This window comes from Arachis hypogaea, chromosome 11 (assembly GCF_003086295.3).
Source record: "Arachis hypogaea cultivar Tifrunner chromosome 11, arahy.Tifrunner.gnm2.J5K5, whole genome shotgun sequence".
NCBI classification, from domain to species: Eukaryota; Viridiplantae; Streptophyta; class Magnoliopsida; order Fabales; family Fabaceae; genus Arachis; species Arachis hypogaea.
In genome coordinates this window covers 85,481,035-85,493,819 of record NC_092046.1, presented here as the reverse complement: position 1 = coordinate 85,493,819, position 12,785 = coordinate 85,481,035, and positions in this window count along the sequence as shown.

Genomic DNA, 12,785 nt, shown 5'->3' with positions numbered 1-12,785 from the left:
GGACAATGTTGTAAAGGATGGCAAGATTGTCCCTGACGACCCTGATGACGATGATGTTGAACCTCCCTTTGTTCTTGCTGCCAAAGCCTCCGTGGTGCCGACTTCTTCAGCTCCTTCAGCTGAGGCCGGTCATCCTGTGTCAGATCCTGACTGTCAAATCTTAAATCGGGATGATAGGACTGTGAATGTTGTGCCTATTCAGACTCGCCCTCCTTCACCTCGTGCTACCGAGAAGCCTTCTGATAAATAGTTTTCTAAATGTTTGTGTAGATAGCCCGGCTTGTGGGCTTTTAACTCTTTATGATGTTTGCTGATTGTTGACACTCTTTTGGTTGCTTGTTTAGCAACTTTATTTGAAAAAAAATAGTTTCCAAGTTCTTGGGGCTGGTTTTGGTAGCCTCTTGAGCTTGTTACTTTATATCATGTCTGTTTGCATCTGCCTTGGTTTCTTTTTAGGCTTTTCGGAGTGCTGGAACTTTGCTGACCTCTTTAGATTGCCTTCATACTTGTGGCTTGATTCCTCTGAGGTTGTAGTTGCTTGGATCCAACTTGTATGTCGGCTTTTTGAAGTTATCTCTAACAACCCTATTTGTTGGGACCTTTGTGAGGTCTCCGTTAGTAATTACCTTTAAGGTTTTTGGGAAGCCGACTTCGTTATTTCAGTTACTTCTAGTAATCCTTTCTTTTGGACCTTGTTGGGTCTTATTTTAGGAATTACTCTTGCAACTTGTTTAGGGGAGGCCGACTTCCTTGTGTTGGTTCCTTCTAAGTTATTTTTGTAATCCTCTTTCTTGGACCTTGTTCAGGTCTCTTTCAGGGATTACTTTTATAACTTTATGTTTTGGGCCAACTTCTTCATGTCAGGCCCTTCTAAGTTATTTTTGTAATCCTCTTTCTTGGACCTTGTTCAGGTCTCTTTCACGGATTACTTTTATAACTTGTTTGTAGGAGACCGACTTCGTCATGTCGATCTCTTCTAAGTTATTTTTGTAATCCTCTTTCTTGGACCTTGTTCAGATTTCTTTTAAGGATTACTTTTATAACTTTATGTTTTGGGCCGACTTCTTCATGTCGGGCCCTTCTAAGTTATTTTTTGTAATCCTCTTTCTTGGACCTTGTTCAGGTCTCTTTCAGGGATTACTTTTATAACTTTATGTTTTGGGCCGACTTCTTCATGTGGGGCCCTTCTAAGTTATTTTTGTAATCCTCTTTCTTGGACCTTGTTCAGGTCTCTTTCAGGAATTACTTTTATAACTTGTTTGTAGGAGACCGACTTTGTCATGTCAATCTCTTCTAAGTTATAGCAATCCTCTTTTATAGGGTTGGCCAGACCTCTTTCCAGGGATTTACTTATAACTTTGGTTATTGTAACTGGTCCGACTTCTTTATGTCGGTCAGTCTTTTAAGTTATTTTTTAGCAATCCATTTTATTAAGACCTCGTCAGGTTCTTTCTAGGGATCACTTTCGATAACTTGCATTATTCTGTTTTCATCTTTGCCGATTATGTAGAAATTGGGTTTAATACTCGTTTGGTCGACCTTTTAATGAATTTGGTTTTCATATCTGTTGGTCTCTATTGTGATCGTGCAGTGAATTTGATTTTCACTTTCTGCCGATCTGTAGCTTTGTAATCGGGCGATTAATGTTTCAGATTAATGCGTCTTGAGCCTTTGTAGAAGATCTGAACAGATTTTATTCAAAAGAAAATACAAATATATACATGTGGGAGCTTTATCCCTCTAAGTCGGGCAATTTATAGGTCTTGGCTTGGCGCCTCATTAAAAAACCTTTTCAGGAAAAAGAGTGCGCCTTATCCTAAGATCCTTTATCGTCCCTAACTATAGTACCTTCTTAGGTTGCAGGCGTGCCATGACCTAGGAAGCTCTCGCCCCTCTAGTTCGGACAGTGTAGTAGCCGTTTCCAAGTACTTCTATGACTCGGTAGGGTCCCTTCCAGTTTGCTGCCAGCTTTCCTTCTCCAGGTCGAGTTGTTCCGATATCATTTCGGATTAGGACGAGGTCGTTCTTAGAAAATCCTTGCGGTACCACCCTTTGATTGTATTTCGAAGCCATTCGTCGTTTTAATGCCTCTTCCCTGATCCGAGCTCTTTCTTGGACTTCTGGGAGTAGGTCGAGTTCTTCTCTTAGAAGTTGGGAGTTGGCTTCTTCGTTATAGTGGATCACTCTAGGCAACCCTTCTTTAATCTCCACTGGGATCATTGCTTCTATTCCGTGCGCTAATCAGAAGGGTGATTCCTTTGTGGTGGAATGCGGCGTCGTTCGATACGCCCACAGGACTTGTGGGAGTTCTTCAGCCCATGCTCCCTTTACGTCCTGTAATCTTCACTTGAGCCCCGCCAGTATGACTTTGTTGGCAGCTTCGGCTTGTCCATTGGCTTGGGGATGTTCTACGGAAGTGAACTGGTGTTTTATGTTCAGGTTGGCCACTAGCTTTCTGAAGCCTACATCTGTAAATTGAGTGCCATTGTCTGTGGTGATGGAGTATGGAACCCCGAACCTTGTGACAATGTTCCTATATAGGAATTTTCAACTTCTTTGAGCAGTGGCATTAGCTAGGGGTTCTGCCTCGATCCACTTTGTGAAATAGTCTACCCCTACTTTGAGGAATTTAACTTGTCCCGATCCCTGAGGGAAGGGTCCGAGAAGGTCGAGTCCCCATTTTGCGAATGGCCAAGGTGAGGTCACGCTGATGAGTTCCTCTGGCGGGACGATGTGAAAGTTGGCATGTTTCTGACATGGTGTACATGTCTTTACAAACTTCGTGGCTTCTTTTTGTAGAGTTTGCCAATAGAACCCTGTCTGGAGTACTTTTTTGGTAAGTGCTTACGCTCCGAGATGATTGCCACAGGTGCCACTGTGTATCTCTTCTAGGACTTCTTTTGTGTTGGAAGTCGGTACACGTTTTAACAATGGTATTGAGATCCCTCTTTTGTATAGGGTATTGTTTATGATAGTGTAGTATTGTGCCTCCCGTTTTAACCTTTTTGCCTCCTTTTCATCTGTAGGAAGCGTTTCTATTTTGAGGTAGTTGATTATGGGAGTCATCCATCCTTAATCCAAGCCTATTATGGCTAGGACTTTTTCTTCTTCCGAGATTGATGGGTTCTGCAGCATTTCCTGGATGAGGCTTCTGTTGTTGGCCCTTGGTTTGGTGCTGGCTAGTTTTGAGAGTGCATCAGCTCGGGCATTTTGTTCGCGGGGTATGTGACGAATCTCATATTCCCTGAGTTGTCCGAGCTGTTTTCTGGTTTTATCCAAGTACATTTTCATGGTGGGATCCTTGGCTTGGTAGCTCCCTGTTATTTGTGAAGTAACTACTTGTGAGTCGCTGAAGATGATAAGCTTTTGAGCTCCAACCTCCCTAGCCAGCTTCAAACCAGCTAGTAGTGCCTCATATTCCGCTTGGTTGTTTGAGGCGGGGAACTTGAATTTGAGGGAGAGTTCAATTTAGGTCCCTTGGTCGCTTTCAATTATCACACCCGCGCCGCTTCCAGTTTTATTTGAGGAACCGTCCACATAGAGATTCCATTTTGTGGGGAGTTCTGGGGTGTCTGTAAATTTTGCAATGAAGTCGGCTAGGTATTGTGATATGATGGCTGTCTGAGCTTCATATTGAAGATCAAATTCGGACAATTCGATTGCCCATTGCAAGATTCTGCCTGCTAGGTCTGTTTTCTATAAAATCCCTTTTATGGGCTGGTTGGTCCGAACCTTAATGGTGTGAGCCTAGAAGTATGGACGAAGTCGTCGAGATGTCAGTATGAGTGCGTAGGCAAATTTTTCTATTTTTGGTAGTTCAACTCGGATCCTTGTAATGCTTTACTAATGAAGTATATGGGTTGTTGCCCATTGTCGTGTTCTCGAACTAATGCTGAGGTTACTGCCCGACTTCCTACCGCGAGGTATAATATGAGTGGTTCTCCTTCTCGTGGTCGAGATAGGATAGGTGGTTGTCCCAAGAATCTTTTGAAATCTTGGAAGGCTTGCTCGCACTCGGTGGTCTATTCAAACTTCTTTCCTTTCCTTAGGGTGGCGTAGAAGGGGAGAGATCTTATTGCCGACCTGGCTAGAAATCTGGACAAGGCTACTAACCTTCCGTTGAGTTGTTGTACTTCTTTGACACAAGTCGGATTCTTCATGTCGAGTATGGCCCGGCATTTATCAGGATTTGCCTCAATTCCTCTTTGTGTGAGCATGAAACCCAGGACTTTGCCAGCTTCTACTACGAAGGTGCACTTTGCCGGATTAAGTCGTATGCCATGCCTTCTTATGGTGTCGAATACTTGGGTGAGGTCAGACAGCAACATCTCTTCACTTTGTGTCTTTATTAACATGTCGTCCACGTAGACTTCCATGATTTTTCTGATGTGATCTGTGAAGACTTTATTCATTAATCTTTGGTAAGTAGCTCCCACGTTTTTAATACCAAAAGGCATGACGATGTAGCAATAGTTTGCTTTTGGGGTTAAGAATGAAGTTTTTTCTTGGTCGGGTGGATACACTGAGATTTGATTGTATCTCGAGTATGCGTCCATAAATGAGAGGTATTTATATTTGGAGGATGCATCTACCAGAGCGTCGATACTTGGGAGTGGATAAGGATCTTTTGGGCAGGCTTTGTTGAGATCAGTGTAGTCGGTGCACATTCGCCACTTCCCATTTGATTTTTTCACCAAGACAATGTTAGCTAGCCATAGTGGGTACTTGACTTCTCTTATGAATCCTGCCTCCAGTAGAGCTTGTACCTGCTCTTCCACAGCTTGGGATCGTTCTGGTCCGAGCTTTCTTCATCTCTGTTGTACCGGCCGAGATCATGGGTAGACCGCCAGATTGTGGCACATTAATTTGGGGTCTATGCCTGGCATGTCTACAGCCTTCAATGCAAAGAGGTCGACGTTATCTTGTAAGAACTGTACGAGTGATTCTCTTATGTCTCCTTTTAGGCTCGTACTAATATTGGTTGTTTTATCCGGGATGTCTCTGATCTGGACTTTCTCTACTTCACCTTCAGGTTGTGGGCGGAGTTCTTCCCGCCTCTGAATTCCACCGAGTTCAATTGTCTGGAATTCTTCTCTTTTGTCTCTGAGGTTTAGATTTTCGTTGTAACAGCGGCGCGCCATCTTTTGGTTTGCTTTTATTGTAGCTATCCCTTCTGTAGTTGGGAATGTCATGCACAGATATGGAGTCGAGACTATTGCGCCGAGCTGATTCAATGTTGTCCGGCCTATTAAGGCATTGTAGGCTGAACTCACGTCGACCACGATGTAGTCTATCTTGAGTGTTCTTGACTGGTTTCCTCTTCCGAAGGTTGTGTATAGTGAGATGTATCCAAGTGGTTGAACTGGCGTGTCTCCCAGTCCGAATAGGTTGTTTGGGTATACTCTAAGTTCTTTTTCTTCCAGGTCGAGTTTGTCGAAGGCAGTTTTGAACAAAATGTCGGCGGAGCTCCCTTGGTCTATTAGTGTGCGGTGGAGATTTGCGTTTGCCAATATAATAGTGATGACCATGGGATCGTCATGTCCTGAGATGATACTGGCTGCGTCCTCTTTGGTGAAAGTGATTGTGGGGATGTCGGGTGCTTCCTCCTTCCCCTCGACATGATACACTTCTTTAAGATATCTTTTGCGAGATGATTTGGAGATTCCTCCTCCCGCAAATCCGTCGTGTATCATGTGGACATGTCTTTCTGGTGTATGAGGTGATCGCTCGGTTCGTCCGACATCTTCGTCCCTTCTTCTTTTTTTTTTGCTCATCGTCTCGGGTGGCCAGGTACCGATCTAATTTTCCTTCTCTTACTAGTTTTTCTATGACATTCTTTAAGTCAAAACATTAGTTGGTAGAATGCCCATAGATTCGATGGTATTCGCAATATTCAGTCTGATTTTCTCCTCCTTTTTTGCCTTTGAGTGGTCGAGCTGGGGGTATTTTTTCAGTGTGGCAGACTTCTCTGTAGACATCCACAAGAGACACCCGAAGAGGGGTGTAATTGTGATATTTTTTTTTATTTTCTCCCCATGTCGATCTTCCTTCTTTTTGGATTCCTTGTCCTTATCCCGGGAGGGGTAGGTGAATCCGGATTTTGAGGTCTCTCCTAGTCGGGAGTTTTCCTCCATGTTGATGTACTTCTCTGCTCATTCTTGTACTTCATTCAGGGATTCGGGGTGTTTTTTTGATATAGATTGGCTAAAAGGTCCCTCTCGTAAGCCATTGATGAGGCCCATAATGGCGGCCTCTGTTGGTAGGCTTTGTATGTCCAGGCATATTTTGTTGAATCTTTTCATGTAGTTGCGAAGACTTTCCCGATCTCCTTGCTTGATTCCTAATATACTTGGGGCGTGCTTAGCATTATCTTTTTGGATGGAGAATCTGGCCAGAAATTTCTTAGCTAAGTCGTCGAAGCTTGAGATGGACCTCGGAGGTAGATTGTCGAACCATCTGATCACTGTCTTTGTTAAGATAGTTAGAAAGGCTTTGCAGCGAACTGCATCTGAGGCGTCGGTGTGGTACATTCTACTTCTGAAATAGCTGAGATGATGACCGGGATCTGTAGTGCCATCATATAAAGGCATATCCGGGAGTTTAAAGTCCTTAGGGATTTTGGTCTTCATGATCTCCCAAGTGAATGGATCTTGATCCTTGCGAGAGCTGTCCTCATAGATGGATCGAGTAGCTTTGGTTTTAAGATCGGCTTCGAGTTTTAGAAGTTTATCTTCTAATTCCCGACGCTGCCTTATCTCCCTTTGTAGATCCTTCCCAGCTTCTCGCTGATGTTGGGCTTCTTTTTCAAGTTGTTTTAAACGATCTTGAAGCGCCTCTAGAGCTCCCGGGTTGGGTGAGTTTTTGTCCCCGTTAGATTTCGGGGTATCTTTTGGTATAGTCTCCGCGTTTTTGTGCGGCGTTCTATCTTCTAGATCTGAATCATGGTCGTTGTCATGGTCATCCGCCATGGTGATGGGATGACTTCCAGATTCCCCGGCAACGGAGCCAATGTTCCGAGGGTTACCTGAAATTGTAGATCGATCTCGGTCGAGATCTTCTGTGCTGGTCGATGCTGACGTGTCCAGCTGATGGGTGGTAGCTGGAGCTGTCGTGTCCGACTAGTGGGACTGGCTGCACTGCTGATCCTTCTTCATTGGAGGGTGGGGGTACCTCCAAGGGACTCCGATGCTTAAGTTAGCAAGGGTATTAACAGGTTTTTGTAGAATCAGAGTATGAGTTATACCTGGGTGCTTCAGTTTATTTATAATAGTGTGGAGTGACCTTCTTAGATAAGATAAGTTAGTTATTTTTATCTTATCTTATCTTATCTTTGAGTGAGGTCAGCTTATCTTCAAGGGAACCGTCCTTATCTCTATAGGCTTGGGCTGCCTTTGGATCTGGGTCATATTCCTTGAGTTGGGCCCTTTTTGGGCTTTCTTGTCGATTTGGCCGAGCTCTTTGGGAAGAGGTCGGATAGTCTGACCTGAAGAGGTCGGTCGCTTTGTCGCTAATCATCCAGGGTCGGATAGCTCGACCCAGGGTATGAACACCTGTCGATTTGGCTGAGCTCTTTGGGAAGAGGTCAGATAGTCTGACCTGAAGAGGTCGGTCACTTTGTCGCTAATCATCCCGGGTCGGATAGCTTGACCCAGGGTATGAACAGATATGTGACATGAAAATCACGTTGACTATAGGTGCGTGAGGTCTCTGTGGCGTTAAGGCTAGAGTCAGAGAAGTAGCACCTTCTGATCCAAAAGATCTGCCTTGTCTGTGGCACCTTGAGTAGGATCGTGAAGGGGAGTGGATTGCTTAGAGCTTCATCTTCTACTACAGTGAGAAACCTAGAGCTGGCTTGATGAGAGGATATGAGTCATCTCAACATGGTGGATTACTATAGTGGAGGAGGTTAGCTTGATAAGAGGACATGAGTTAATCATGTACGGCTGCCATTGAAGGAATCAGAAGGTTATTGAAGAAGACAGTAAGAAAAGTTAATCCGGAAAGACAAAGCATCTCCGAAGCCTCAACCATTCTATCATCATTGATTTCTCATCTATCTAGTAATGTTCTATTTATCAGTTTTATATGTTTTTCGTGACAAACTATAATTTCTATCCGCCTAACTAAGATCTACAAGGTCTCCACTATAAGAACCAGAGTTTTCACGTAAAACCGTTTTAATAAAATAATAATTCTTAAGTGCCCGGAGTAGATTCAAAATTTAGAAATTTTAATTTGAAAATTTAAAGGTGAAATTTGATTTCAGTGAATTTTTCTGAGTTGGAAAATGTATCTTTTTCAAAAAGTTTTTGAAAAAAAATGCGCATTGGCGCTTAAGCCGACAGTACCGGCTCTAGTTTGTCCGATATTGTGTTTTGAGAAAAATAAGATTTTGAAAATTGATTTATTATATGGAAAGGACAAAAATAATTTAGAATTGAAAATCGGGAACTAATCTTAAAGGATTTGGCCCAAAGTGGGCCAAACGGACCAAAAACACTTAGCGGGTTGTACTGGGCCCAAGTCCATCATATATATGCCCTAACTAATGAACTTTGAGCTCATTTTCAAGCCCAAAGAGAGAGAGAGAGAGAGGCATGGTTTGAGAGAAGAGAGGAGAAGAGGTGATGTTACTATTCATCACCACCTTCTGGGAGCCATATCTTGAGCTACGGAACTATGATTGACGAGCCGTTTGCGGCCACGCGAAGCTCTCGTCGATGTTGTTGGAATCAAGCTTTTAGTATTTTGTGCATATTGGGAATCAGCTAAGGTATGGTTTCGGTTTCTATTCCGAGGGTTACCTGAAACTTTAGGTCGATCTCGGACGAGATCTTCTATACTGGTCGGAGATGACGTGTCCGGCTGGTGGATGGTGGCCGGAGTGGTCGTGTCGGACTTGTTGGACTGCTGCGCTGCTGATCCTTTGTCACCGGAGGGTGGTGGTACCTGCAAGGGACTCCGATGCTTAAGTTAGCAAGGGTATTAAGCAGGTTTTTTAGTAGAATTAGAGTATGAGTTATACCTGGGTGCTCCAGTGTATTTATAATGGTGTGGAGTGACTTTTCTGGAGATAAGATAGTTATCTTATCTTATCTTATCTTTAAGTGAGGTCATCTTATCTTCTGGGGAACCGCCTTTATCCTTCTAGGCTTTGGCTGCCTTTAGATTGGGCTGTGTCCCTTCGTTTGGGCCTGCTTGGGCCTCTTATGGTGATTTGGCCGAGCTCTTTGAGAAGAGGTCGGTAATGGGCCAACCTTCTAAGAGGTCGGACATGGGCCAACCTTCTAAGAGGTCGGATAGTCTGACCTAAAGAGGTCGGTCGACTTGTCGTAAAACATCCCGGGCCGGACAGCTCGACCGAGGGTATGAACAGTTTCCTTTATGTAAAATGTAATGTTTCTGGACACTTAGGCTAGTTAATCCTAAGATAGGATTGTATGATATTAGTGTATGAATAATTATATGTGAATTGACATTAATTGTTGGTTGTATTGGATTATTGTGGTTGATGATGATTGTTGGAAATTTTTTGTGTTAATGAGTATTGATGGTGATTAGTTATATTGATGAATAATGAGAATTATGAAAATTTTAGGTAATAAGTTAATGTAAAATGTTTTTGATGGGTTGGAATGAAGGATATTGATGATTATGATGTGTGATGATATATGTTGATGATGATTTTGGATTTTGAATCTTGTGGTTAAGGTTGGTGGATTATTAATGGTGTATAAGGTTGGTGTTGGGTGACTTTTATGATAATAATGGGTGGTGAGTGATGGATCTATGTATGAGAAATTATTGAGGTTTAATATTGCTGTGTAATGTTTGGGAGCTTGATGATTTGATTGATGAATTGGGTATGGAAATGATGAAAATGTGAATTTTAGATTTGTGGAATGAATTGGAAGATATGTGAATATGATATAGGTACATTAGGATTGTTTTGAACATGGAATAAGTAATTTTGGATTGAGAGTTGGTAAAATTAAGATTTAGAGATTTTGGTAAAAATGGATTTTTGGTGAATTTTGACGGATTATAACTTGAGCCTTAGTTTTCGAAACTTGTTGAAATTTGATTTAAATTAAAGTTCATTGAAAAATCGTTAAATGGATATAAATTTTGTAAGAAATGGATTTTTGTAGAGGAAGTTATGATCATTCAAAGTTTGGTGTTCAAATCTGAATTATGTGAATGCTGCAGAATTTGTGGTTTCTGGTTTGTGTGCGCATGCACAGCCTTGTGCGAACGCACATCCTATATATTTTTTAAAGTGTGCGGACGCACAGCCTTGTGCCCTGTTTTTCAATGAAAATCATGTTTTTAACTGTTTTACCTACCCGGTAAGCTTGCAAACTTCCGTAACACTTGTTTAAAACCTTTTTGCTAGTTTTAAGGTCTTGAATCTAGGGAGAAAATAATAAAGGAATAAATAGGGGTATTGTTGGTTATGGGTTTAGAAGACGGAGACTTAGGTTCCTGAAGTTGTGGGTGAACTAGTGAAGTGTTGTATTGGCAATGGCTTGAGAACTTGTGAATGGATGGTAACTTGTGGAATTAAGAACTTATGATGGATATTGAAGGAAAGTGTGCCAGGGACTATATCCTTGGAATGTTAAGGATTGATAATTGAAAGTGATTTGAGATGAGAAATGGTGATGATTGGTGATGATTTGAGGTCGATGGACTTGTTGGATATGGATAGTGTGCCAGGCACTATATCCTTGGAAATGAATGATTATGGTTGGTGGAATGAGTATGAGTGGAAGTGTGCTATGAGGAGTGGCCTCTGAGATTGAATGTGTGATTACGATATGCATTGTTCTCCGTCGTAGGGGCTGTGGCAGTCTCCCGCCTACGTTCGGATGTGAGGCTTGAAGCTGGGCTTTTCACTCAAATTTATCGCTCAAGAGGACGGTGGTAGGGCACTCTCCCTCAGAATGTTTACCTCTGAAAGGAGAAGGTGGTAGGGCACTTATCCCTCGGAATTATTCCTCCTGAGCATGTGTTTCTCTCTGATTGCAAGGTGGAAGGGCACTAACCCATGGAATCATGCGACATCCAGAGGAAGGTGGTAGGGCACTCTCCCTCGGAACGTTTCCCACTGAAAAGAGGAGGTGATAGAGCACTTATCCCTCAGAATTATTCCTCCTGAGTATGCGCAACAGAGAGACTAATCTGGGAGTTGCCGTCCGGATTTTGTGTCGGGTTTGGCACTATAACCGACATGTGATATCATAGCCAATAGGACAAACATTCATCATATGCATCTTCTTTATACTTGCTTGCTTTGATTACTTGAGTTTGCCTAATTGTATAACATGCTGATGAATCCATATTTGACGATATATTTTAGTTTGATTTGAGTGGATTTCATCACATAAACCCACATTTATTCATCCAAATAGCATGCTTTTGTGTTCTCTCCCTTAATTGAGCCTAATTGTGAAAACATGCTATTTTGTGTTTAATTTAATAATTTTTATCCCACTTTTATCCCATTCGATGCCTTGATGGTTTTGATGAGTGATTTCAAGTGTAATAGGTTGGAATGGCTTGATGAGAGTCGAAGAAAATAATGGAATTGGGAGAAAGCATAAAGAAAACAAAGGAGAAGCACACATTGGAGTGTGCGTGCAGACAACCTACTGTGCATACGCACAAGCTACTGTCCGTTGATGAGCGGATAATTTATACCCTTTTTGGCATTGTTTTTACATGGTTTTTAGTATGTTTTAGTTACTTTTTATTATATTTTTATTAGTTTTTATGAAAAAATCACATTTCTGGACTTTACTATGAGTTTGTGTATTTTTCTGTAATTTCAGGTATTTTCTGGCTGAAATTGAGGGACCTGAGGAAAAATCTGATTCAGAGGCTGAAAAAGGACTGCAGATGCTTTTGGATTCTGACCCTCTTGCACTCGAAGTGGATTTTCTGGAACTACAGAAGCCCAATTGGCATGCTCTCAATTGAGTTGGAAAGTACACATCTTGGGCTTTCCAACAATGTATAATAGTCCATACTTTGCTCGATATTTGATGGCCCAAACTGGCGTTCAAACGCCCACCAGAGACCCTTTTTTGGCATAAAATGTCAGAACTGGCACCAGAACTGGAGTTAAACGCCCAAACTGGCATCCAAGCTGGCGTTTAACTCTAGAAATGGCCTATACACGTGTAAAGCTCAATGCTCAGCCCAAGCACACACCAAGTAGGCCCCGCAAGTGGATTTCTGCACTATCTGCACTTAGTTACTTATTTTCTGTAATCCCTAGTAACTAGTTTAGTATAAATAGCACTTTTTACTATTGTATTAGAGGATTATGATATTATCATCCTTGGATTTGAAGGCTGGCCATGCCTAGACCTTTTTCTCTTATGTATTTTCTACGGTGGAGTTTCTACACCTCATAGATTAAGGTGCGGAGCTCTACTGTTTTTCATGAATTAATACAAGTACTATTGTTTCTCTTTCAATTCACGCTTACTTCTTCTCCAAGATATACCCTCGTACTTAATTCAGTTAAGTCAGAATGAAGGGGTGACCCATGACAATCACCCACTATCTTCGTTACTCGCTTAGCCAAGATCCGCGTGCCTGACAACCACAAGCGGTCTACATGATGTTCAACGTAGTCATTGGATGATAGCCGGAGTATATTCTCTTGGGTCTCTGATCTACGGACCGAGTCCGGGAGATTGGAACCTTCTTGGTATAGGCTAGAACCAATTGGCAGCATTCCTGAGATCCGAAAAGTCTAAACCTTGTCTGTGGTA